At 49.0% G+C, this 25,303-nt stretch overlaps 1 protein-coding gene across 2 annotated transcripts in view; it reads right to left on the reverse strand.

Annotated features, from left to right (window-relative positions):
* SPNS1 (SPNS lysolipid transporter 1, lysophospholipid) overlaps positions 1-25,303 on the reverse strand; it is an 824,969-nt gene that overhangs the window by 716,451 nt on the left and 83,215 nt on the right. The window lies entirely within an intron of this gene.

Raw genomic sequence — 25,303 nt, forward strand, 5'->3', positions numbered from 1 at the left:
GATAGCTCACTGAAATAATAATTTCTTCTTTTCTTATAGTACATAGTTTACATGAAAAACGACACCACAGATTATACTGAATCCCAACAATCAGAAATACAATTGGTACACTTGGAACACTTTGTCCCTTGATCTCTGGCAAGAAGCAAACCTTGAACTTTCAGGAAATCCCTGAAAACACTTCCCTTCAACTAAGCCTCTAAACTGCCTGACTCGTGAGTGACTGCAATCAATTGTCCTGTCTTTTTATGGTGGTCTGCTGCGTGTTTTATTTTTTTATTTATTTTTTTGTGCCTCGATGCCCGCGGGCTTCTGGCACGGTATAAACAAATAAATAAAATCCCAAACCCCAACTGTACAAAATTAAATAATGATCTTGTATTTAAAATTCAATAAACTTGGCAATAACTATTACATTTTAAAAATCATTTTAATACAAAACGTTGATTATCACTCTCCTACTTGTTACCTGTCCCCCTTGCGCCCCGCACTCACCCCAATCAAATTCACAAAACATAAATCAAAAACGGTTTGATGAAACTTCTCTCCCACTCTCCCAAGATGATAATTTAATTTAAATTCCAAACTCTCCCATTTATGTTTCCCATTCTGATACCCCATCCCTTTCATAAAATATTTATTTTTTCTACTATAAATACCTTGTATATTATTGTGTAATACATTCTTATTTCTTTTTTAAAAGCCCAATCAATAGGCTCGGTAACATCTTGACCATTCGGAGGTCTGTTTGACTAAAGGGGCGTCCACGGACATCGCGCCCTGTTTGTGAATGTCCGGTCTTGCATGACCCATTTTAAATGAGTCCACAGACAACACGCCCATTTGCAAACATCCCCACACAAGCGCCCAGTGTCTTCCGCCTGCTGATGTCCGCTTACACCCACCGCCACCACGGACCCTCCACGTCACTGTGCTTATGCGTTGTGCCTATATATCCATGGACAGTGTCCATGACAGCTGACGGTTTGAAACTGAATTTTCAGCCAATTTAGAATGTTTCAAGGTGAAAGTTTACCCTTCCAGAGGTCTTAGTTGATCTGTCAACTTTTTTCAAGGTCTACTTTCAGTATTGCGTAGAAGGGACCCAAGCGTTACTTTTAGTCATTCACAATCTGGCAGACAAGGAGAGAGCATCTTTTCAGAGCTACTTCCAGGAGACTTTCAGGAGTTTAAGAATGGCATCTGTCATGACCATTTCACCTTCCCAGGTGCCAACACCACCATCATCACGTGGAGGACCTGGACATGGGAACGATGATGCGAAGGAGGAGAAGATGAGGTAGAGAAATTTCCTACCTCCAGCACCAAAAGAGAATCGCGGGCGTGGCAAATCTTTAAAACCGTAGGGAGGTACCAAAAGCTCGGGCTGTCAAGGTTCCATGCAAAGTCGCACTCAGTCGTGGACAACCTGGCCGGTATTCATTTGTGACCACCTCCATGCAACACCACAGGCGTTCTAAGAAAGGCATTTCCTTTCTCAGGGAGAAGTAGGCTCCTCAATTTCCTTTAACCGCTCCTACCACCACACAGGCTACTCCTGTGGGCAGAGGAACCCACCGGCTGCCCGCATGCCTTACAGAACACTGTTGACCCATATCTTTTGAAAGTCACAATACTCTGTTTGTACTGTGACACACTATTCTGCAGGGGTGAGCAGTTTCAGAGTGCCTTCGAGCCGCGGTCAAGGAAATCGAGAAACACTGCCACCTACCTTAAATGTAAGGCATGCCCCACATCTTCCCCTGTCCACATGCCCCTCTGTATATGTGGTTGGTGCCCCTTCCCTTCCCCCCACCTTACCTCCTTGCTTTCGTTAAAAAAATAAAAAAATAAAGAACATTCAAAAGGAATATACAAGCCAGAAAGAGGCAAAAAGGTTCCTTTAGGACCCACATTTCAGTTAAAAAATCTAACTAAAAATAAAAATCACAGGACATTTTTCAGTCTGTATAGTCCGTGGACAGTACAAGAGTCTGCAGACATCTGGAAAATTCCAACCGTGGAGTGGGGGAATTAAAATCAATTAACTTGTTTCTCATTCAGAAATGGTGGCTCTTAAAAGAACCTTTTTTATTTTTTTTGAGGGTTTATATATACTGCACAAACAAATGTTCTACTGAACACAAAAACTACTATTTTTTATGCTTTTCTTTTTTATTTACTACGACTACTAATAAATCCATCCTAACATATTTCACGCGTTCACAAAAAATATTTATGTGCATTTTGGATATTTAAAAGAAAAATCTAATTTACAACATCAGACAAATGCATTGCATCTCCTCGAAAAATATTGACACCATCCAATTTAAAATTTGCGTTGTCAAAAGATGCCATTCCGGAGAACACCAGGGGGCGTGGACCGCAATGGCCACGTGAAGCTGCAGCTCCGTCCGAACACTGTTAGACAGAACCGTATTGTGCTCCCCCCGTGGGGGTGATAGCCACAAAGTGCAGCTTTCAGACCCCCCGGGTCATGGGTGTAGCAGCAACAGCAGACAAACCCCCCCCAGCCTTGGGGGCAGTGAAAGGAGGGACAACGGGGAGGCCCCCATAGGCTCAGAGGACTAGGAGCAGTGAAATCCATATGCGCGCCTTAGGTGGGAACCTGGAGCCTCCACAGAAGGGAGACATGAAAAGGAGAGCGTTGTGGATCCGGAGCCCACCACTCGCTGGGGCCAGAGTACTGCTGCCGCCTGGTCTGTGAATTGCACCAGGACCTTTGAAGGAGGAAGGCAAGGGACTCAAGAGGAGAGGAGGAGCAACAGTGGCACGGGCCGGGACCAGGACACGCAGGGTGAACCGGATTGCCACTGCGACCTAACAGAAAACGCCACCTGGAGAAGCGGACCTACCGTCGAGCACCAGGTGAGGAGGAGGGCGGAGGAGGTGCAGGGAGAATTTCACTTACGTGCGGAGCTCCGCTTCGTTCCCGGCTTCACGTGGAGTGAATAAAATAAGAAGGGTTGCAGCAATACGGCCCACCCACCTCCCTGATAACTTACCGGCTGTGGTCGAGCGGTGTCCATAAGGGCCACGACACTACAGTTGACCTCCGCAGACTGTGAGGACTCGGAAACGAGGATGGATGCCTGTGGACCCTGGGCCACTATTAAGAGAGACCGCATAAGGGAGGAGGGGTTTGAATGGAGATCCGCATGGAGGAAAAGGACGCGAGGGAGCAGCCAGCACCCGCGACGGAGAGGTCACCCCCCACGCTGCACGAATCATCTGACCATTTGTCTTGGAGGGGTGCCATCCTAGCGGGGCTCCCAGGGGGAGCCCAAAGGTCTCTGAGCACAGCTAAATGGAGGTGTAAAGTCCTGGAGTTGGGCCAGTAGAGTGGAGGCCTGTTGTTCAGGGCATACTGTGCATAGTGTGAGAGCCTACCCCCAAGGAAAGGGAGGCAAACAGGAGTAAAGACCCCTGGGGGGTTGACGGGGCAACAAAGCCATGGGTATAGGGGATTAGAGGACCTGACGCTCCCAGAAGCCACTCAGAAGAGTAGAACCCACAGTGACACTGAGGAGGAGCCAAGGAGGTACTGTGGTTCCTAATTGAAGCACAGGACCTGGTGGGGTACGGCGGGAAGTCAGAGACCAGATCGAAAGAGTGGGAGCGCTCCTCTGGCCCTCGCCCTGACACACAGCACCCACACAAAAGGGGGGACTCTGCCCTCACTGGAAGTGCTCTGAATTCCTAGGTGCAGTGAGGTACAACCTGAGAGTGGAGCTGGACGTTGATGACATAGTCTAGAACCTGGAAGGGGGAAGGATGCTACGAGGCCCGGGGAGCCAGCAGTCTAGAGCCGAGGCATGAGGCACACAGAAAGGAGTCACACTGAGCCAGGAACCCCCGTCTGAGGTTCAGGACAGGGGGGTGGTGAATACAGTCAGCAAGGCACCCGGTGGTCTAACCGAGACACAGAGGAGTGGCAGTGCTGTCGAGGACGCCCGGTGCAGGCAAACCAGGGCGAGGGTGGGCCGCTCTGGAAGCGAACCCTACGAGACCCGTTCGGAAGTCACAATGGAAGAAGATCAGAGCCCATCAGGACACAGAAGGGTGATACAAGTGGTATTGCAGTCCCTCCAATGCTTCAAGAGAAGCCAGACCAACAGTGGGGAAGGAAACCAACCAACACAGGCAGGGGTGGCAGCAGGGTCAAGCTCAGCACCTCAGCCCTGACCAGTGACGACCTCAAAGACATCCTCCACGAAATGAAGGCAATACGGACAGACATTCAAGCCTCTATATGTGATCTATAGGGCCGAGTGGACAAGCTAGAGGACAAAATGGAAGGCATGGAGACAACCAGCTACAGGCGGACCTCCTGGACTTGAAGTATGAAGGGCACCTGACAGACCTGGAAATGCATGAGGAAGAAATCATTTTGAAAATGGACGATTTGGAGAACAGGGAACGTCGGAACAACCTAAGCATTCTAGGGGTCAGAGAGCAGAAAGGAGAATCGGCCGCGGAAGTAGGGAGGAAGGTACAAGGACTGATCAATCAACTGTTCGCCCTGGAAGGAGGGAAGGAGGTGCAACTGGAAAGGGCACAGAGAGGAGACGGCGTAGGAGGAAAGGGCCCAAGATCAATAGTGGTCCGTTTTCTGAGATTTCGGGAGAAGATGGAAGTTTTGGGGAAAGCCAAGCGGCTGGGAAGCTTTAAGTATGAAGGAGATACTATTAGGATGTTCCAGGACTTGTTGGCACTTACCATATCCTTCCGCAGAGACTGCCGCCCCCTCACACAATGGTTAACCGGAAAAGGCATAAGATATTGTTGGTCCTTCCAGTTTGCATTGCCCTTTGAAAAGGGTGAGGCCGACTACAGAGCGACTAGTGGACAAGAAGCACAGCAGGTTCTACAGGTTCTCAAGGGCGAGGACCGTAGCGGAGACCAAGAGAGGTCGACAGGGACGCAGATGCATAGTCGAGGGCCGGAAGGCCCACAGAGTGGGAAGAAGAAAATGCAGGGGGGCAGGAAATTAAAAAAGCTTAATACCCCTCCACAGAAGAACCCGGGGGGCAGGAGGGGGGATTACAGGCCCAAATGGTGAGGCCTGAAGGGAGGGGCCAGGCTGAGGCTCTTAGGATGGGAACCTTGAATGTTAAGGGACTGAACTCTCCCTCCAAGCGCTAAATGCTAGGGAGAGAGATGCGAAATAGAGACCTTGATTTGTTATTGGTGCAAAAGACACGGTTTCAGCTAGGGGAAGAGAGTCGCATCCCATGGGCACAGGTGGGCCAGACATTTTGGGTTTTGGGACAGGCTAAGAAGGGGGTAGTGGGTATCATACTTAACCAAAGGGTGAAGTTGATGAGCCCCCTGATCTGGAGAAGGGAGGATGGGAGAGCACTACTTGTCACGGGATCCCTGGAAGGGGTGCAATTAACTATGGCAGTACTGTACCGCCCCAATACAGGGCAGAAGCAATTTCTGCATGACGCCATGGGGGAGATTCTCAATCAGGCAAAGGGCCTATTGTTGATGGGAGGGGATTTAAACATGTGGGTGGATCGAACAATGGATCACAGTGGAGGGCACGACCTGGTAGAGACTGAGGTCGGGCGAAAAGATGGGGGTCTGCTGGGCTATATGCGGGACCAGGAACTGGTGAATGTGTGGAGGGAAGGTCATCCACAGAGAGGGGCTACACCTTTTTCTCCCCAGCCCATGGGTCACAAACCCAAATTGATTACTGGTTTCTGGAACAGAGACACGCCAATAGGGTTACTTTTAGCGGACATTCACCGGTTAGCTGGTCGGACCACGACATGGTGATTATAGGAATTGGGATTATGGGAATTGTATTGACAGATTTGAGACCCAGGGAATCTCTGTGGCGCTGTAATGACAACCTATCGAAGGATGTAGTTTTCGTGAAAGAAATGCAAGAGGCGATAGATGAATTCTTTACCTTGAACGATACGGGGGAGGTAAAATTGGGAATGACCTGGGACGCGGGCAAGGCAACATGGAGGGGCCTCATTATCAGGGAAGAGGCAGCCAAAAAGAGAATCAGGACTCTGCAAGATGAGAAACTAAGAGGTGAGATCCTGAACCTAGAGGCAGATGAGGAGATAAGGGGTGACCGGGAGGTGGCGAGAGAGACGAGGCAGGAACTGTGGGAAATGGAGATGGGGAGGGTAATTGCCAGCCTGCAATTCCTGAAACAACGTTATTACGAAAAGGCAGATAAGAGTGATGCTCTACTGGCAGCCAGACTAAGGGGCCAACGGGCAGAGAGGTGGGTCACAGGGCTCTGGGACTCAGTGGGTGGGCTGCAATTCTGCCCAGAGGAGGTAGCCGAGGAATTTGCCGCCTTTTATGAGAAGCTCTATGGGAAAGAGGGGTAGAAGACCGATGAGGAATTACATGGACATATGGGACAGTGCCCCTTCCTAGTTTGCAGGACAAGGATAGGGTGGGAATGCAATGGATGGTTACTCGGGAGGAAGTTTTGGAAGCAATAGCGGGACTGAAGTTAGGGAAGGCCCCAGGAGATGACAGATATACGGCGGGGTTCTACAAGAGCTTTGCAAGGTCTTTGGCACAACATATGGCCAAGTTGTTTAACCACATCCTGGACAAAGGGAAGGCTCCCCCATCATTTGGAAGGGCTCCAATTACAGTGCTCCTAAGGAGGGTAGGGACCCCGAAAGCTGCAAGTCCTACCGTCCCATCTCACTGCTTAATGTGGACACTAAGATTTTCACCAGAATAATCGCTACCCGTATGGAGAGCCTTATGCCCAAATTAGTCCATTCGGGTCAGGTTGGATTCATTCAAGGTTGACAAGGTGTGGATACAATACGAAAGACACTACACCTGATGGAGGCCACAGCAAGGGGAAAGGGGAATCCCATATTAATAGCTCTGGATGCTGAAAAAGCTTTCGATCGGGTGGATTGGAGGTTCCTGATGGGGGCCCTGCAGAAATTTGGGCTGGGAGATTGGATAACAAAGGTGATACGAGCGCTTTACATGGACCCAATGGCAAAAGTGACAGTGAACGGGCGGCTATCTAGGGCATTTAAACTGCAGAGGGGGACCAGACAGGGCTGCCCTCTCTCGCCCCTCCTATTGACACTTACGATGGAAATTCTGGCGGAACGGCTGAGGAGGGCCCCAATGGTGGAAGACATTAAGGTGGACGCAAGGGAGTTTAAATTGGGTTTCTATGCAGACAATCTGTTGTTAATCTGGAGAATCCAGTGGGATCAGTACCCGCAGCACTAGCGATAATTGAGGAATACACGGAGTACTCTAGGTTCAGAGTTAATGAAGACAAATCAGTGATTTTCCTATCACCCAAGGGGACCCTGAGCAGAATAGGACACTGGAGCTATTGGGGCTGCAGATACAGATGGATAGTATTAAATACCTGGGAGTCAAGATAGTTAGGCCGGGGGAAGACCTGGGTGAAGCAAACTACCCTCCCCTCTTCGATAAACTGTTCACGGAGATGGCATACTGGGGTAAGAGACAGCTGTCGTGGATGGGGAGATTGAATGCTATAAAAATTAACCTCCTCCCAAGAGTATTATTCCTTTTCCAAATGCTCCCGGTCCGTGCTCCTGAGGCACACGTAATAGAGGCTAAATCACGGATCCTGCGGTTCTTGTGGCAGGATCAGAAACCCAAGGTCGGATACGAGACGCTAATACTGCCGAAGGATCGAGGGGGCGTGAGACTCCCAGACCCTCACCTCATGGGTGTATTATAGGGCAGCTCAACTTAGAGCAGTGGTCTCACACCTGGGGGAGGACCCTGAGAGACAATGGGTATACCTGGAAAACCAACATATGGTTCCAGCAACAGTGGGAGAATGGCTCTGGGTCCCGAGGGGGAGGCTCTCGAGGAGAATCTGTGAAAACCCATTTCTGGGGGTCCACTGGGAGGTGCTAAGCATGGGTGGAAAAAGGTGATGGGTCACATCGTGGCCCTCACTGATGAGCCATATATGGGCACCCCCGGTCCAGGATGCTACACAAGAGGTCTCAAAGTATCAAATGTGGTTTGAGGGCGGGCTCTCTAGGGTGGGGCAGCTGTGGAGGAATGGGAAATCTGTGAGCATTCAGGAACTGGAGGCAGCTCTGGATATAGGTAAACTCTCAGTGTTCCTCTACCTTAGGTTAAAAGGGATCTTTACAGCCGCAATATGGAAGGAATATATTCAGAGGGACCTCACACCAGTGGAAAGAGTCCTAGATGGACATAAGGAGATGGAGGGCCTTATATCGCGCCTTTATGGAGCCTTACTAGAGTCTAAGGTGGAGGCGGTGCAAGGGTTGCGCCACAGATGGGAAAGGGACTTGGGTACAGAATTAGATGAGCATCTCTGGCAACAAATGTATCGGAGAGCCTTCAAAACCTCGATCTCCTGCAGATACAAGCTACACGGTGTGAAATTATTACATCGATGGCAGTATAACCCTAAGCGGTTATCCAAGATGTTCCCCACGGTAAATCCCCAATGTTGGCATGGATGTGGTGACACTGCAGATTACTGGCATACTGGTCCTCGATCCTCGGTGGATTAAAGATGTGGGAGGAGTCCAGTTCGTATTGGACCCTATCTTGATATTGTTTGGCTTGGAGAAAAGGGGAGACAGGTGGATGACATGCCACAGCAGATGGGAGTGATCTGAGCCAACGCCGACCCCGTATTGTGGTGAAAGTCGCTCCCAGAGGGTAGGCCGGGAGACACGAGGCAGGCAGCGGGCAGAGCGGTCTGGGACACCGTATGGCACAGAGGGGCCATAGCCAGCAGAGACCAGGACACCGGAAGATCCGAGAAGCAGCTGGAAGGAGCTTTAGGACAGCAGATAATGCCCCCCCCGCCCAATGCTGAAGGTGGGTGGCAAGCCCGGGGCCAGCGCTCCTTCAGCACTGCCCCCCTGCGAGGGAGGCCTGATGGCAGTGTGACGTCCTTGCTGAGGAGGAGGCCGCGGCGGACTGAGCAACCTGGGACATTGTGTGGCACAGAAGGGTTATACCCGGTGGGGACCGGTGCTCCCTCTACCCTGCCCCCCGCAAGGGAGGCTGGATGGCAGCGTTTCGTCTCTGCTGTGGAGAGCTGAGGAGGAGGCCACCGGTGTAGAATTCCTCCCCTCACTCAGTGTGATTGTTCTGGCCATCAGAGAGGAAGAGAACACGGCGTGGAGGCAAAGCCAGTTGCTCCCACACATTGGGCCTCATTAAGAGTATGCTAGTCCGGTAACAATGGTGCCGGTAAGCTACCGGCACCATTGTTGTTGGACCGGCATAATCGGAGTTTTGCGAGCGGGTGCCTTTCCGCCCGCCAGGTATCCCTGACGGGCGGAAAGGCACCCGCTCGCAGACCTTGATTGATGCACCGGCACCGTTATTAAGTTATTAACGGTGCCAGTGCATCCGTCCTCCCCATTCCCATTGAGTCCTATGGGACTCGAATGGGAATGGGGAGTCATTTTTCTCAGCGCCTGGCTATGGGGAATTACTGGGACCACCAGGGCTGTAATGCCCTGGTAATTCCCCATTGCCATGTGCCGGAAAAAAAAACGACCCTGGCGGCAGCCATGCTGTTTTTTACTGGCTCGGCTACCGCCAGGGTCGTAATGAGGCCCATTGACTTTGCTTGGAGGAAGGGGGCCCAGTGAGAGGCTGGCTGTGCCCATGAGACCAGGAAAGGCAGTGGACTAGAGAGGTGCAACCTGACAGTGCAGTGTGGGGACAGAGGCCCATCGAGGGAGAGGAGACCGGCCAGAACAGGAACTCCCTGTAACAGGGGGTAGACTATTGTGTGGAGAGCTCTAGTGATGTAGCGGGGGTGCCACTACGGGAGAGAGATCTAGGACCAAGGCGAAGCATTGAGTGACTGGCCTGGGCAGACGGAGTGCTCCCTCCACGCCATAGATAGGAGGCCGACAGTGGAGTGCAAAGCGGGTACCGAAAAATGGCATCCCACGGGTGCACGCCCCCGGCATAAGTGTGCAACTTATTCAGTGAGGAGTTGAGTGGCGGAGGAGCTGCCGCAGGCCCCCCCAGGAGTCTTGAGGGGACCCCGGAGTACGGATTTGGAGTGGGGGGTGGAGTAGGGAGGAATCCCCAAACTTGGCGGCTCTGGTGGCTGTGCATGAGCAAATACAAGACAGGTGGCCTGAGGATAGGTGGACGGCGGTCTTCTGGCGCTTGATACCATCTGGAAGAGCTGGAAAGTGGCACTCCAACAATATCAGTACTCTGAAATAGAGATGGTGAAAGTGAAGGGGGATGGTGGGCTCCCATCCATTTACCACAGAAATTGGCACCATAAAGAATGATATTCAGGTGATTCTGGAAGAAATATCGGGTATGAGAACTGATATTGGTGCGAAAGTAGCAGATCTCTCGGCGAGAGTGATAACCCTGGAGGATAAAATGGAGGGCCTGGAGGCAAATCAAACCTCGTCTGTGGTCCTCGAGACTCGGGTGGGGGCTCGCCTCCAAGAAGTTGAAAGGCACGAGGAGGAATTATGGCTCAAGGTGGAGGATATTGAGAACAGAGAAAGGTGCAATAAACTGTGCATCTTTGGCCTGCGGGAAAAGGAGGGGCAGCCCGCGGCTGGATTGGAGCGCAAGATACAGGAGATTCTGGAGATGGTCCTTGGCTCCAAGGAGGGCGACACGGTACCCATGGACAGAGTTCATTGGGCAGGTGGTGGAGCTAGGGGGCGCGTTCTGTCCTTGCTAGGATGCAAGATTATCATGATAAGGGAGGGAAGTTACTATACCTTGGAAGTGGTTTTACTCAATTTCAAAAAGTATTGTCTTGTAGTAATATATTTTTCTTTTTCTATTGGACCATTTGTGTATTTCTATTATACATTTTTCATGTTTCAATTGTAAGTCATTGTCTGAATTTTACTATATCGAATATGCGTTTCAAATTGGCAGTCATGGTCTGAAAATTGACTTTATTTCAGAGATTTTCTTTTCATGGGAACAAAAAAATGACTTTCGATTTCTAGGTTACAGTCTAGGCAAACAGTACTCATCTGTTCCCACTATTTGTTACCAAAACCTAATCGACTACTGTTCAGTTTTCAGTACAGCACGCACCCACTTCACGGTGCTTTGGACTCCAGTATAAACCTGTTTTTATGTGCCCTGAACTATAGGGACTAGCAGAGTACAGATGCGTGGACAGGTCTGGGATCTATACACTAGAAGACCGAGTACAAAAATCAGGATAGCCTACATTTTTGATCTGTTCTGTAGTTTGTTACGCAATTTCCCAGAGTTACATCTAGATATTGATGTTTACATAATTGCCTAGTACCACCCCACACCTTTTGGTTCTGGAGAAGGCCAGACGTAGGGGGGGACACATTGAATATGAGGGTTCCAAGGTGCCAATTTTTCAGGACCTCACAGCCCAAGCGCTTCTACGGTGCTAAAACATTTGGTCCCTGGTCACTTGACCAGATGGCTCTGAGAGAAGGGGGTAAAGTACAGTACAGGTGGGGTTATCCTTTCGTGCTTAACTTTGAATTGGAAGGCGAGAGACACAAGGTAGTAACGGATGATGACGTCAAGCGGACCATGGAGGAACTTTTGGGGTGTGGACCGGATGGGGATGAAGCGAAGGACCTGGAAGGGACCCAGCCAGGCCATTGGAGCAGGGGGGCTGGGGACACCTTGTGGATGATATAGGATTCAGGGCGCCAAGAAGTTCCAGAGGCTCAACACCCCGCCCTCACGGGGGGAGGCCACCTGAGGCGAACTCGACTGGCTTGATGAGGTTATTAGCCTAACCGGAGGGTCACGTCACGAGATGCAGAGTCCCCTTTAAAGGTAGGGCTATTGGTAAGACATACTGGGCTTCCCATAAAGACCGCAAGTAGGTATTTTAACGGCCAAAACATTCCGGTTGGTGGTGACGCAGATTAAAAAGGGTTTCGGGGGCTGGTCTTTGGGGATAATGGGTTTCCGTGAGGGTGTACAGTACACACTAGCCGCGGTGTATGCGCCCAATTTAGGACAGATGAAGTTCCTTGGCAGGATATTTGGGATTTTGGAGAGCTAGGCTGAAGGGATCACGGTTTTGGGAGAGGACTTCAATTTAGTGGGTGATCCAGCAAGGGACTGTTGGTCACTAAAGCGGGACAGGCAGAGAGTGGGGACCAAAGAAAAGGCGGATTTAAGACATCTCTTGCAGGATTATTATTGGGTGGATGTGTAGCAGGAGCATCACGCAGGGCCGGGAGGTTACACATTCTCCTCCCCTCCCACCACACACACACACCAATCCTATACCAGGGTAGATAAGCTGTTGGTACCACAGGAGCTGAGGGAGGAAGTACAGAGCGGGGGTAATCCTGTGGTCGGACCATGAATTGTGGGTTGGGGAATGGAAGACAGAGGACCCACTGAGACGGCAAACACGCTAGAGATGCAACAACACCTTGGTAAGGGACTGAGTGTTCCACAACTTTCTAGGAAAGGAGATAGGGGCGTACTTCACAATAACTGACAATGGGGAGGTGGACATGGCCATGGTGTGGGAGGCCGCCAAAGCGACATTTAGGGGATTGCTTATCGCTCAGGGGGCACAAAAGAAAAGTGAGAGGAGCTAGTCGAAACCAGGCTTGGGGGTGGGGGGAGAATGAAAGCGCGGAGAGCCCAGATGGCCCAGAAGGATGCGGATAGGGGTAAACTCCTGGGGCACATGAGAGATTAGCGGCAGGAACTACACTTGATCTCCATAGGGGAGGTGGTCAAACGGATGAGGTACACGTGGCAGAAATATAACGAGCATGGAGGAACGGCAGGGACCTTCTTGGTGAATAGAGTGAGAGGTGATAGGGTTGTCAGGGGGGTTGATGGGGTTTGGAAAGCAAGTGGGGTCATGGTGGATGTTAGGCAAGTTTGTATGCAGTACCCTTTGAGTGCACTACAACAACCCTGACCTCCTGGGAATAGGAGTCTAACCTTTGGTATAAGTCTGTACTGCACAGGTTGGTAGCGTGTTGAGCAGCTAGGCTTATCTCAAGAGGGGCCAATATGAGCTGTAGGGGAGTTACACAGAGATTCACAGTGCCAAGTATTCAAATAAACACTTACACACAAGATTTCTTGATTAAACAATTATTAATGTATTTAACAGTCAGTTTGAGTAAGCCTTCTTCAGAAGGGGCAATATACTAGTAAGACACAAATACACTCAAAAATACACACTCTTGATATTTCTAAATCAGTAAGTACCCTTTTGGCATGGCACACCAACACAGATTATTAGAAAAAAACAAGAGCTCACAAATATCCTGAAGCAGGTAAGTACATTTGGTAACCCCCAATGCAAAGTAAATTAACCCCTTCCTGGAAGGAGGGCCAAACACAGAGTCAGAGGGAAGAAGAGTTATTCAGGGAGCCAGGCCAGGCCAAAGTCAATTGGACAAAAGTCATGGTGAGCTGAAGCACACAAGTCTTCAAAAATGTTTTAGAAGTCTTTGTAGAAAAGAAGAAATCAAGGCAGGGCCACAAGCTGATCAGGCTTGTGAGGTAAAGAAGCTGATAGCAACTCTACAGAAGCAACCAAGACAAGTCTCAACTGAGAACAAGTGAGGTTACACAACAAGAGGTAAGTTCTCTTAGATTTTACAGTACGTTTGGTTAGAAGAAAAGGGCTTTGGCTGGCTTCTGTTCCTGTGCAGCTCTGCAGATCCTGCAGGGCCGGTCTTACACCAGATTGCACCCCAGGCGGAAAGCATCGATGGTGCGCCCCCCACCCCCGACCCCTAACAAATGACAACCAAAAAATGTGTTACAAGTGTTGTAAATAGGGTACTTCATTAAGAACCACATAGAAATACAAATGCAATAGAAAATGCATACACTAGCACCACACCAAACGATAGGATTCAGCGACCACCCAGCAATTACATCAGCTGCAGCTATCTGGTGCACCCACGCACCATACGACACAATCTCTCTCTGACCAGAACTGCGGTTCCCGAGGGCATTCAACCTACCAGCGCTTTGAGGTCATACCAATGCTATATAGAGCGCTATATAAATGCCAAGTAACATAACATTGACTACGTCACTGAGGGCGTTCCAACCACAAAGCACAGAGTATAACCAAATACAATACTTTCAAACTGACATATCGCATTTATCAAAGACACCCCCCCACACACATTTCCATAGAAACATCAGCATCCCTGCTTAAGATCTCCAGTCCTCTCTAGGTCCAACTCGGCAGAGCAGATGTTTTTCTTCCAAGCAGAGCGTGTGTGTGTGTGTGTGCGGGGGGGAGAAGAGATCTCTTCCGCAGGAGCCTCCCTGTCAATCTGTCTTGATCCGGCTCTCCAAGTTCTGGATGCTCCTAAAGACCTTCCTAGTCTCCTCCTGCCGCTACATCAGGATGCATGTGTCCCAAATGAATCTCGCCAGGCTCATCCCTCGTCCAGTCTCCCCTACTCACCCCTTCATACCAGCACTTGCCCTCAGGCTCCCTTCCCTGATTAGCCTTCTGAGGCTGCCCCGTCGCATTATCACCCTACCCCTGGCACTAGCCCTCATGGGAACACCTTCGCACTTGCCCAGCCCCCTGGGCTCCCTACCCCTATACTATCCCTTTTTCCTGCCCTTCTCCCCGATACCGCACTTGCCCGCTCCGAATGTCACAAGGCATAGGACAGTTGTTTTCCACCTATGCCCACTGCGTTGTGGCGACTGGAAACACTTCCTACTGTATAGGCGCCATACAAATGTCCAATAAATAAATAAAAGCTTGCTTTTGGTCATGCCCCTTACCATCCAAAGGGACAGACATGAGCAAAATGGGATGAAAGGCATAGAGTATTGGCAAAGCCAACTGTTTTGGCATTGGTGAGGCACTGCTGCAGCGGTATGAACTAGACATCAATGGTGTGTAATACTTCCACACAAGCCAAGAGTTGGTTTTGCCAATGCTGGTTTTTAACAGGCCTTCAGTGAACGACATGCATAGCGCTTCTAAAGAGTGGCCCATTTAGAATTGAACTCAGTTGACTGCTTTGAAAAAACACCAGCAGGCACTTAAAGCACAAAGTTTGATAATGATCAAGTTAGCTCAAAGAGATCCCAGGATTGTGCTTTGGGATGGGAGGAGCAGGAAGTGGGTGGGAATAGCCATAAGGATTAGCATGGCCAGTCAACAGGATGGTCCAAACACTGACAAGATGTGTGCCCCCTCCCTGTATGCCATTTTTCCATGCTGTACTTGAACGCAATAGGCTTGGCTTATAGGTGGCGTAATGGCCAAAACTAAAAAAGGGAGGAGGGGGTGAATATAGCAGGAGGACTGTGCCTCAGCACATGCAGACCCATCTTAATTAAACTCTTTCTGGGTGAGGGCTTTACAAGGCCTTCACAAGGTGTTTCATTGCGGCCGTCAGACTGTCAGGCATGTTGTTCCATTAATACAGCACCCGGGTGGCAAGGACCTGCTGGTGAGTGATGGTGATATAGGACAGTCTGGGCCTGCACACCCTTGGTGTTTAGGGCCTTCAATCTCTCCTACCCGTCCTCTTGTCCTTGTGCTGCTGTTATGTGGGCTGGGGTACAGGCTGATGGGCGCCTCAGGTGGTGGCTGCAGTGCCTGGGTTCAGCGCTAGAGTGCAGGCTGGTGGGCTTTTAGGGGTGGGTATTTGGGGTGCAGGCTTATGGGTACTGACTGCCTGGCATCAGGGCCGGGGTGCAGGCTTGTGAACTTTTGCAGGTAGGGGCGAGGGTACAGGGTGATGGACTATCTGGGGCAGGGACTGCAGTGCAGGTTGATGGACTGCACAGGGTGTGGGATGCTGCTACTGGGTCAGCTGTGCCTGGATGAGGGCTCTTCCTAGCTGTCTCAGTTGGAGGGATATACATGCTCCTGCTGTCTTGGCACTTAAAAACCGGTACTATATTTGAACTGTGGTTTGTGTGCTGGTCAGCGGCCCTAATTTGCTCCATGTGTACCTGGTTCTGGGTGCTGACATTGCTTATTTTTTGCAAATTTGACCCTCCTGTGTTGTAATCTGCTTCAATGTTATGAGTATCTCCGGCTCTGAGCAGGTAGGATTTTTTTAAGCAAAAGTTGGTGCTAAAACAGTTGTACTATTGCAGTATTAGAGCAAAAGGTGTATTTCAAAAGGCATACATGTATGGTGGTGACTAAGGTCGCTTGTTTCGCTGCCTTACACGGATGCTGTAAACAACTGTTTTTTTAGACTTGGGCCTAATTCACAGAAGCTTTTTATAATGGCAAAACCCCACTGGAAAAAGCTCTGTGAATTAGGCCCTTAATATGGAGGACTTGGGGGCATTTGAAGGAGAATCTGGCGGGCATAAAAGGTAAAATCCTTATGCCTTACTTTTACGCCACGCTTTCCCACACCGGGGAATTGGAAAATCACTCTGTTTAAGGAATAAAGAGATGTTCATGAGCCGCTGTGCAATATCAGTTACTGCAATAGAGACACTTCTGTTTGCTAAGAGTTTCTGCTTTAACAGGGCATTTTTTTTCAGATTCCTTTCTTTGTCAGACAAGGTGAGAGAAAAAGGAGAAACAATCATTTAGTTGCAGAATTATAGCATTCCGCATACTAATTACCGGCACGTCCTCAGCATTGGACCATCACATTAACAGTTGTTAATGTATGCTTCCAGGATTCTGCACAGATATTGAATTAGCATTTAGACTGTAGCAGAAACCAGGTTTGTCTCCTCTTTTTGACCTGCCACACTATCCAGGGGCTTCCCCTATCTACTTGATATGATATGATACGATATGGCATTTATAACGCGCCTATACATAAGTGTTTCAAGGCGCGACGAGGCAAAGGAGGGCAACAAAAGGAGGACAGACTACGATCTTACTAAGCCAGGTGTCAGGGACAGTGCAGTACATAGGAAAAGATAACAATAAGTAACGGCCAGCTAGTAGGACTGCATGGGAAAGTGCAGACATCAGGTGTCAAGGGCTTGTAGGGGGGACTGTAGGGATACAGAAACAGTCCGTAAGTGCGGAGGTTACCAGGACGGCAGTGCAGGTGTGTGACGCTGGCTACTAACAAGGGTCGGACCTGGGCCCGAGATCAGAGGGTGGCCAGGTGGCCAGTGCAGTTCCGGCTAGTTCTTTCGCCGGACACTCACCCCCTGTGCTCCTTGCTCCAATGCACCATTTAATCTCACTGTCCACCACCCACCTTGCTCCATACCACTTGAACTCAATCCCTCTCGAAATTAGGTACATGGTCACCATTCCAGAATTCAAACCTCCCCACAAACAGCACAGCATCACGCTTGCAGGCACACCTTCCTTGCCCTGTCTCATTATCCCTCCCCGTTAACGCCTATCATCTGCCTTCTTCCCTTTTCAAAGTTGTTCATGAGGTAGTCAGGGCCTCTTTACACTATCTTGTTTTCACTGCATCCTTTTCAGCGGCCATTGCTGCACATCGATCATGTTCGCGCATTCAGGTTGGAAGGGCAGGCGTGTAGTGTACTTAAGGGGGGGCACTCTGAAAACCATAGTCAGAGGGTGGGTAGAAACTATCTATCAGTAGACGAGGGGTATTAACGTTTTAAACAATAAAGGCGCCATGGGCTTTTTTTCAGTGAGTACAGCCCCAAAAAGAAAAACAACCAACAGTTTGGGCCTTTGTTTAGGCATTTTCTAGGCACTGATATTATGATGCTACCTGGACATAAGATTGCAACAGGTGGAACACAATTTGATTACTTGGACATACGATAGCATTGCTGGCAAATTCCCCCATTTTTATGATTCCTATACATAAGCCCCAACTAATGGCTTTGGCAATGCTTGTTTTTAACAGGACATCCGTGAAAGGTACAGATAATAATCAATTGGCTGATGGCACACTTGGCTTAGACATTTTATTAAACCATTAGCCATTTTTCTACAGTAATTATTAAGCCATTAACACTCATCAGACATCTCAGAAATAACTCTGGCAGGCTAAAGTTTGATGTGACTGCATAGATCCAGAAACGTGTGATTTCTTTTGTGCAGCAACAATCGCACTGATTGCCCATCGAGCCACATATTGCATGATAAATGCAGCAAAAAAATGTATTGGTGTGACGCCCGCCCCAACTCCCCAAGCCCCCAACACAGTAGTACAGTAGTAACAGTACTGTTACTTACCTGTGATGCAGCATGTCTTGTCATGTGCATCCACACTCGCTCGCTCCTGTTTTTGGCGGGTCCGCGGGGGCTGACAAAACCAGGCAGCCAGAGCCAGCCAGCCCCAAGCTATCAGTGCGCAGACGCGCACATAGCCTGAGGGGCACACGCCGCACGTGTGCCCATGGGCCTGGCTGGCGGCCTGGCGCCAGCGCCACTGGGGCCCTGGAGTTTAAAAGCAACAAACAAATGTTGCTGCTAATTGCATGAGTCAATTGCAGTGCACTTTGCTGCTGACCTGAGGGCAAAGGCCAGCAGTGCTCACTACTCAGTTCAGTAACACATAAATCAGGACTCAAAGAGAGCACCGCTGCGCAGTGCCCCCTAGAGGCTGAGTGACGTCAAGCAGCCGCCTGAGCTGCCTGACACAAAGACCGGGCCCGAGATCCTGTGTATCTGGGCCGCGGTCGTGGGGACAAGAGGAAGGACGTCTGGAGGACTCCTGCACTGCAACGGGGCGGTCGGCGACAGAAAAGGAACAACTTCTATTCAGTGGCACTTCACGGTTTCAGCTCCTTGCGTCCAAGCAAATATCAACACCGCAGACTCTCGGCTGTCAAGATGGGCTTTCTTTGCATCTGCGGTCAAGCACTCTGTTGAGGTGGCTCAGGCTCGGTCAGTCCTGCTTCCTGGGAGTCCGGAAGATCTTCCTGGAGCTCTTGGCCAACTTTAAAGCAAGGCACACAATCTGGTGTTCCTCTCCCTGGCTCTACAGTTTACAGCAGCAACGGCAGTGGAAATTATACCAGTTCCGAGAGGATGTCCAGGCGGCATACTTTGGAGTAGATTGGTCCCACCAACTCAAGGGCAGAAGTCATTCTTGCAGGCCTTCTCTATTCGAGGAGATTTCGGAGCTTCAGCACAGCAGCAGGGCTTCACCGGGAAAACCAATGATCCAGGAGTTGCAGCAGGCATCTCTTCCAAGTTCTTCTTCGGATTCCTTCGTCCAGTGGTCGACTCTGCCTTCCAAGCCAGAAAACCTCGCCTTTCATGCAGGTTTCTCCCATTCATTCCAGCCTAGCTGTCAGTCACCAAGCAGGGTGGCTGTCCTTGCCGGACAGCCAGCTAGCCAATTACCTAGGAGTGCATTCCTGCCTCCTGAGAGATTAAGCACGGGGGAGTTTCTCATGAATCCTGCCTAAGACAAAACAAACAAAGGGACCAAACCTGGCTTGGCGCGCAGAGTAAATCTCAAGGAGGACCTTTGCACAAAGAAATTGTGAAAAAAGAAGACCGGGCCATTTTGACAAAAATGGCACCCTTGGGTGCTTTACTGCAGCTGTGAACGCAGCCCGCGGATAAAGCACACCACGGTAGTTAAAAGTAAACCACTGCTACCAGCCATTCATCGAGGAAAGGCTAACATAAAGTTACATGAGAAGCTAGACAAAGGGGATACTAAGTAACCCCTCCAGCACCCTATTGCAAGATAGTGTGTGCTGGGTCTAGAAAGAACGTGCAAGTAAAGTCAATTTAACTTCACTGCTCTTGGAAACAGTAGTTTATCCAAGAGAAGGTATTTAAACCGTGGGGAAATCTGAAAGTCTTCACTGTGTCACTGCACTGAAGGTGATGTGTGACACAATGTAAAAGATGATGCCTATGGAGTTCGTCAGACTCCACAACCAAAAGAAACAGTGTTCAAATCACATTAAAAATACATGAGAGAGTGGGAAAAAGGGCCTCACTCTACCAAGGTTAAAAATCTGTCCTCAAAGTTGCTGGGGGTCTCTAAGGTAGAGAGGAATTAGCACATTTCTGAGAATTCTCCCTAACAGTGGAGAAGGGGGAGGAAATCCCATCCCAGTTTGCGGAGTACTACCAGGAGCTCTATTCCGACTCGGGGGGAGTAGGGCGTGAGCAACTCTGTAGCTACCTAGAGGCTGTGCAGCTTCCCAGAATGACATTGGCGGAAAGGGAAGCATTGGACAGAGAGATGACGAGGGAGGAGGTGTTGCTGGCGATTTGCAAGCTAATGGTTGGCAAAGCCCCAGGGGAGGACGGGTTCACTACAGATTTTTACAAGCAGTATCAAGATCTGCTGGCAGCACCCCAGGCCAAATTTTATAACTCCATAACGGGGGGAGGGGTCCATCCCATCAACATTCCTCCAAGCTCCGATTATGGTAATCCCGAAGCCGGGTAAGGACCCAACCAGGAGTCCCTCGTACAGACCTATCTCACTATCAAATGTGGACGTCACAATCCTCACTAGTGTGCTGGCATCCCACCTGGCGTCTTATCTTCCTGGGCTGATGCACGCAGACCAAGCAGGATTTATACTGCATAGGCAGGGAGCTGACACTATGCGGAAGGCGCTTCACACTCTCACCTCCCCATAGGTGGTAAGAAAGGGCGCCCTACTGTTGGAATTAGATGCAAAGAAGGAGTTTGACAGGATAAACTGGGCCTTCATGGGAGAAGGCCATTCAGCAGTAGGTCTGGGTGGGAGATAGAGGCAGTGGATCGCAGCCCTATATTCGAAAACCAACAGCCAGGGTGGTGGTAAATGGGAACATCTTGCAGCCATTTCAGCTACAACGAGGCACATGACAGGGATGTTTACTTTCTCTGTTGCTTTACATGTTAGTTATGGAGCCGTGGGCCAGAGATGTACGGAAAGATGAAGGAATTAAGGAGGTGACGATTGCAGGGCTAATGTACAAGATTAGTCTCTTTGCAGATGACGCCCTATTCTACATCGCAGATCCGATGCAATCGTTACCGCGCCTTATGGACAACCTGGAGCGATATGGAAGACTGTCAGGTTTCAAATTTAACTTTGACAAGTCAGTAGCCCCGTTGGTTGGGGGACTGTCAGAAATAGAGGATGTGAAGGGGCTCTCGTTTCGTGTACAGGAGGAGCACTTTTGGTATTTGGGAACACATGCGTACAAACAAACTGGGGATCTCTATGCAGGGAACTATCTACTGTTATGGTCAACAGTGCGGTGGGGCAGGATGGGGCTCTCATCGATGGTGCGTTTGAAGTGCATAAAAATTGTGGTATTACCCACATTCCTGTTCCTCTTCCAGATTCTCCCGGTGGTGGTCCCAAAATCCTTTGGCTGTGGCTGTGCTGAAATTCGGTGAGCGGGTACCAAACACAGAATTGCATACAGGACATTGATCTTGCCGAAAGAGGAAAGTGGGGTTGGTTTACCGGATCTCCCGACCTACTATAAAGCAGCCCAGCTTCAGGTCCTGGTGGACCATCTGGACCCATGTTCGAAAAAGCAATGGATACCGTCGGATAAGACGGTCCCGTCGCCTGTCCCCCTCGGAGAATGGCTGTGGATTCCCTGATCGTGTATCCCGAGGAGGATGTTAAGTCACCCAATCCAGGAAGTCCTGTGGACTCTGTGGAGGCATGGAGGGGAGAACAGGTGGCTGTCTACATGGCCATCCCCCCTGAGTTGCATATGGGCAGCGCCACTCCGAGATGGAATTGAAGAACTACTGGCGTTCCAATTGTGGTACAGGGTGGGGTTGTGCAGAGCAGCCCAAATGTGGGAAGAGGGGGCAGGGCGTTCATCACAATAGCGAGGTTAACAGACTGATTGCAGATAGGCACTCTGTCCATATTTCGCTATCTAAAGTTGAAAGGAGTCCTACTGGAGGGTAGATAAGGGGAGAACCTGCGGAGGGGGTTGATGGATTTCGAGAGACTCCTGCTCACGAGGACAGGTTCCAGGGGCCTCATAGCCCAACTCTATAAGGGGATACTGCTAGCAGACCCAGATACCCACTTCCAGCCAGGATTAGATGGGGCCGGCACTTAGGGAAGGAGATCGACGATGTCCTATGGAAAAGGCATCGATATGCAAAAGTGTGACAAGGTCGACAACTTCCAATATAGGCACCAGGCCGTAAAAGTCCTGCATCTGTGGCATTACCCGCCGGATGTGTTGGCAAAGATGTGCAGGCGATATGACCTGCGTTGTTGGAAATGTGGGGGGGGGGTAAGAGGGACTATGGCCACATGTGGTGGGGCTGTGGAAGGGTACAATCGTATTGGAGGGAAGTTCTGTTGTGGATTAAAGGGGTTAATGGGATCAACAAGAAACTCTCTCTGTGGTTGTTCCACTTTTGGGTGATGCTGGAGGCGGATGAGGGCGGAGATGGGCATATGGTAGGGGTAATGTTGGTGGCAGCTCGATGCTGCCTTGCCAAGTTGTGGAAAAGTCTGAGAATGCCAACTGAAAGGGAGTGGGTGACCAAGGTGCGAGCCACATATGATATGGAGTACTTCACACATCTGCTCGATGAGTCCCGAACTTACATCGAGGGCAAATGGGTGCCCTTTTTGAGAAATATGGACAGCGAAAAGCGGTGGAGAGGTGACGGGCCGCGAAGTGATAGGCTGCGGGCCTCGATGGAATGGGGCCCCTAAGTCCCTGATCGCACAGCTCCAAGAGGGACTTCGAGGGGACAACTTCTGGTGAATTGCAGACTGAATGTGGAATGATGGTGCAACTGGCCTGGGGGCCTCGAGGTGTTTTGCTGGGGGAACGGTTGTCGCTGTGAAGGGGAGCCTATGGGAGGTAGGATATGTGGGCTGCAAGGGGAGGGGTGTGTAGGCGGAAAAGGTTTAGGGGTTCAACTGTTGAATGTTGCATGATCTGCATTCACTGACTCTAGCCCACGGACCAAGTCATCCATGCAAGCCTATGAGATAGGAGTTAATGTTGGTGGCCTGATGCAATGGAGCAGGGCTCATTCAAAGTTTGTATCGTTATACTTGAAATGCCAATAAAGCTTAATTTTCCACCAAGAAAAAGGGAGAGGGCTCTTCGAATCAAAAGCCCCGTAGTGGGGAACGTGATAGAGACATCCACATGGGCCAACGGCCATTAGTTAGTACATCCGGCAGGGCAATTAACAGCTGAAGGGAAGCAGTAGTGGAGGTCTAAGCCCAGACCAACCTTACTCCTGGTACGGGGGGTGGGTTGTAAAGAATGTGGATGCTGCGACAACAAGAGGCCTACAGTTGAGCGAGCAGGAAGGGATACAACATGTAGAATTGGAACTGGTAGATGGCAGTCAAGAAAGAGATCAAAGAGGGTCGGAATTAGCTGATGGGCAAAAAGAAACGTATAAGCTACGCTCATGGACAAGGATAGCCTTGATGCAGATATTGGTCCATGTCATGCTCAAGATGAATATCTGCCAAAAGAGCAAAAAGAAGCAAAGCAATAAGGGGTTGACCCAGGTGAAGAAATAAAAAATAATAAATCAGAAACAGTCGCAGAAGTTAAAAATCGAATATGGAAATGTATTGGGTAACTGTGTCCCTGGTGTGCTTGGACAATAACATTTTCTAAATTTACTCTGATTGATTAGAGTGAAAATACGGTTGGCTGCAATCTCAGTAGCACAGAGCCGTACCCAGGCTCAGACCCTGATCAGAATATTAGTCTCTAAAAAGTGACTGTGACACTGCGCCTAATCAATAAATTCACGAGAAAAATGATGCTCTATACCTGTGATATGTAAATCTGTATTTATTATTCATCATCTATTTGTTAAAAATCATCACACGATTGAACCCCGACATGAACTTCAACTGAACAAACCATTACATGGGATTAGAATTCTCCCTTCTTAATTTCTCAACCTACAAGACTCGTGTTTCGACCAGAGGTAGTTTTCAAGGCTACAGAATGTCCCTAATTCAAATACAATCGCATACAGCTGTTCCTTGTACACAAGACTGCGTACTAGCCAAATACTGATCAATTAAAGTTAAAATCAATAGGATACAGGGATTAAAAATTACTGGAATTTGTAAATCAAACAAGACTGGAAAAGCTTTGAAAAAGTGCAAAGTCCTCTTCAGTCCCTGACCATTGTCAGAAGACGTTATCTATGTATCTGCCCCATTATTTGACATAGTTTGCGCCAGATGAGGTGTTCAAGTTTGTGTTCTGTCTCAAATGTGTGCATGAAAGTGTTTGCATAACTGGGTGCCACAGTGGCACACATGAATGTCCCCGATACTTGGATGTAATGCTGTTTCTTGTACCTTAGGTAGGAATTCTGAGATATAAAGTCCAGCAACATCATGAGAAATTCTTTGGATGCTTTTAATTCATTGACTTTCTGTCGTAACCATTCAACAGCTTTGTGTCCCTGGTCCTATGGTATAGAGTTGTTGAGGCTTCTTACATCTGCTGTGAACAAGACGTCCTGATTTCTTACATCAAGGGTGTTTAATATATTAAGGAAGTGTATAGTGTCCTTAATGTATGTGCTTGTAGACCAATGTTTAATTTGGATCCCAACTACTTACCAAACCCCCCACTTTTCTCGCCAGGTATATCTATAGGACAACAGGAAGTGGCAATTGATCTGGGAGCACACCTTATATACACAAAGTATTCAAATTAATGTATTATGGAATATATTAAAAAAGTTAATTCTAGATCACCAACGAGTTGCAGTGGTCTAAGATGCAGATCTCATAATAGCCCACCAGTGCCAAGAAACACGACAATATGAAGCATATAAAGGAGCATTAGAAAATGCAGGCAGGTGATTACAGCTCATATATAAATGCACCAAAATGTGATATGATTACAATATGGCCAAACCCCTTACAAACTGCGTTTTGTTATGTTTTATAGAAATTGGTCCCCGAAGATGATCTACAAGACCGAAATGCACTGGACAACTCAAGGAATCCCTATGTCTAAAGAATAAATGCTTCATTTTTAAGAAAAGTTGATTTTTTTTAAAATATAAATTACATACTTGAATAAATGGTAAAAACTGAAAATGGATAACAAATTGAATGGAAATATGCGAGACACTCACTGCAGGTCCCCTTCCAGACGTCTAGGTAATCCCAACCCATACAATATCCTCTAGCAACTTCCACTGTATCAGGTTTATCTTGTAAGTGGCAAAAAGTTTTACATCACTTTACAAGGATTTTAATATCATTAAAACATGCAGAGCTAGGGGGGCCAGGCTATCAAGCTACATTTAGAAGACATGCACTGCACTCCATTGGTATGCAGCATGCAACGTTGTTAAAGAGAAACTCCTCAAGAATAGGGTGCGCTACATTAGTAT

Source organism: Ambystoma mexicanum, chromosome 3p, assembly GCF_040938575.1.
Source record: "Ambystoma mexicanum isolate Mex_15411 chromosome 3p, UKY_AmexF1_1, whole genome shotgun sequence".
In the NCBI taxonomy this organism is placed as follows: domain Eukaryota; kingdom Metazoa; phylum Chordata; class Amphibia; order Caudata; family Ambystomatidae; genus Ambystoma; species Ambystoma mexicanum.